Here is a 2,647-nt window from a genome sequence, read left to right as displayed (position 1 = left end):
TTTTATCGACTCCAAAAGGAGGGAAAACAAAGTCAACCTCAGCGGGATTTGAATCCAGAACGTGAAGATGGACGAAACGCGGTTACACATTATTCCCTGCGTGCTAACTATTTTGCCAGTTCGTCACCGCTAATAATAACAAAAAGAAAACGGCTGCGACAAACGCTGTATATAATTTTTCTTTTTTTCAGTCGCGTGCGCGCGCGAACACACAAACACACGCTTTTACAGCATGATTGAATAAAAAAAAAGAAAAAAGTAAAATGCAAGCAACATTCAGTAACTCAGGCAGCAAAAAGAAATCTTCGGATATTGCAACAATGAAAGGAAATTCACCTAAATATTTACAAACTGAAATTGAAGGGAAATAAAAATTTAAGCAAAAAGCTTTCAATTTAAAATACCTGCTGCAGTTTTAAGTACAAGTAAAGTAACACTCACACACACGCATTCACACACAAACAGGCACGCACAAACACATATATATATGCACAAGCACACAGACACACATGCACACAGACACGCATGCACACACTCAGACACATACACGCACGCACATACATACAGGCACGCATGTGTGCATACATTGAGGCACAGTGATTCTTGTTTAGTTAACAAGTTCACTTTGCAACTATGCGGCTTCGGGTTCAGTTTCACTGCATGGCACCTAGATTAGTGTTTTCTAATGTGTGCCTGTATAGAGAATGGCACTCTATCGGTCACGATGACAAGAGTTCCAGTTGATCCGGTCAACAGAACAGCTTGATCGTGAAATTAACGTGCAAGTGACTGAGCACTCCAGACACGTGTACCCTAAACGTAGTTCTCAAAATGTGACAAGGCTGGCCCTTTGAATTACAAGTACCACTCATCTTTGCCAGCTGGGTAGACTGGTGCAACGTAAAATAAAGTGTCTTGCTCAAGGACACAACGCTTCATCAAGAATCAAAATCACGACTTCACGATCTTGAGTCAAATATCCTAACCACTAAGCCACGTTCCTTCTCTGTATATATACACACACATATAAAACCTCGATTTATTCACAAACCATGGGCCAGCCCAACCCAGGGCTATAGTGGGAGATACAAACACAAGGTGTTATGCAATAGGACTGGTTGCAAAAAAGAACTCCTTAATTACACAGTCATACCTGCACAAACGTTTACAAGACATGCAGAAAGATCAAATTTCCATGGAGGAAAAAAGTTATATGTAGCAGATGCACCAGTGTGATTAGCAGTCATAAAATAAATGCTTTAATCCTGTCCATGAATGGAGAAATATTAGGTTGTTTGAAACGAGTGAAGATTGGTGACTGGAAGGGTATCCAGCTGTAGAAATTCTGCCTCAATAACTTGTCGAACTCAAACAATCATGGAAAAGTAAATATTAAAACGATGATAATGATGTGCTTGGAGGTTCATCTAAAAGAAGCTGATAGATTCATTTAGGTGAGCGAATAAGCTGTGGAGGAAAGTGCTCCAAAAACATAGTATTCAGATAAAGGACACCATGAAAAATGTTTGGGGAGCAATCACTTCAGCTGGTAACAAGAAATACTTTCTCTGAATGAAGGGTAAAGTGTATGAAGTTTGTGTTGTTGTTGTTGGCACTCCGTCGCTTACGACGTCAAGGGTTCCAGTTGATCAGATCAACGGAACAGCCTGCTCGTGAAATTAACGTGCAATTGGCTGAGCACTCCACAGACACGTGTACACGGGGATATTCAGCGTGACATAGTGTGACAAGGCTGACCCTTTGAATTACAGGTACAACAGAAACAGGAAGTAAGAGTGAGAGAAAGTTGTGGTGGAAGAGTACAGCAGGGTTCGCCACCATCCCCTGCCGGAGTCTCGTGGAGCTTTAGGTGTTTTCGCTCAATAAACACTCACAATGCCTGGTCTGGGAATCGAAACCGCGATCCTATGACCGCGAGTCCGCTGCCCTAACCACTGGGCCATTGCGCCTCCACGAAGTTTGTGTATGAAATATGTTGCAAGGTAAAGAAACATAAGTACTACATGTGGGGGCATGTATAAAGAGGAGAAGGAGTCAAGGAAAGAAAAGGATATACTGTTGGAATATGTAATGTCAGTGCACATGAATGAAGGGGTACAAACGAACTGAGAGATAAACTGGGGGTAAGAGGGGGGAGCATGTGTAGTGTGCTAAGGACAAGAGTGAGATGTATTTGGAGAATGAAAGTTGGATAAGGCAGTACCAAATGAACAAAATAGAAGGCACATGAAGACAAATTGAGAAAGAGTAATGAAAGATATTGCCAGAAAACTTCACCTCACAACGGAGATAACAAAAGACAGCAGCAAGTGAAAAGGTACTGTACAGGAAAAGATACATTCAACCCATGTCAGCATGAAAAACAGCCAAGATATCATGACATACATACATACAAAAACAGATAAATAAATTTGGATATGCCCTTTCCTTGACATCATGTGATGCTGTCATACTAGTAGTACTGTTCATTTCCAGTCTTCCATGAAAGACTTGTCTGGCCGTGGGAAAACATTACCTTGCTTGGAAACACATGAGTGTTGGCAACAGGGAGGCCATAGAAAATCTGCCTCATCAAATTTTACTTTACCCATACGAGCATAGAAAAATTTGATGTTAAATAATGATA

The sequence above is a fragment of the Octopus bimaculoides genome, chromosome 4, assembly GCF_001194135.2.
Source record: "Octopus bimaculoides isolate UCB-OBI-ISO-001 chromosome 4, ASM119413v2, whole genome shotgun sequence".
NCBI lineage: Eukaryota > Metazoa > Mollusca > Cephalopoda > Octopoda > Octopodidae > Octopus > Octopus bimaculoides.
This window is presented reverse-complemented; position numbering follows the sequence as displayed.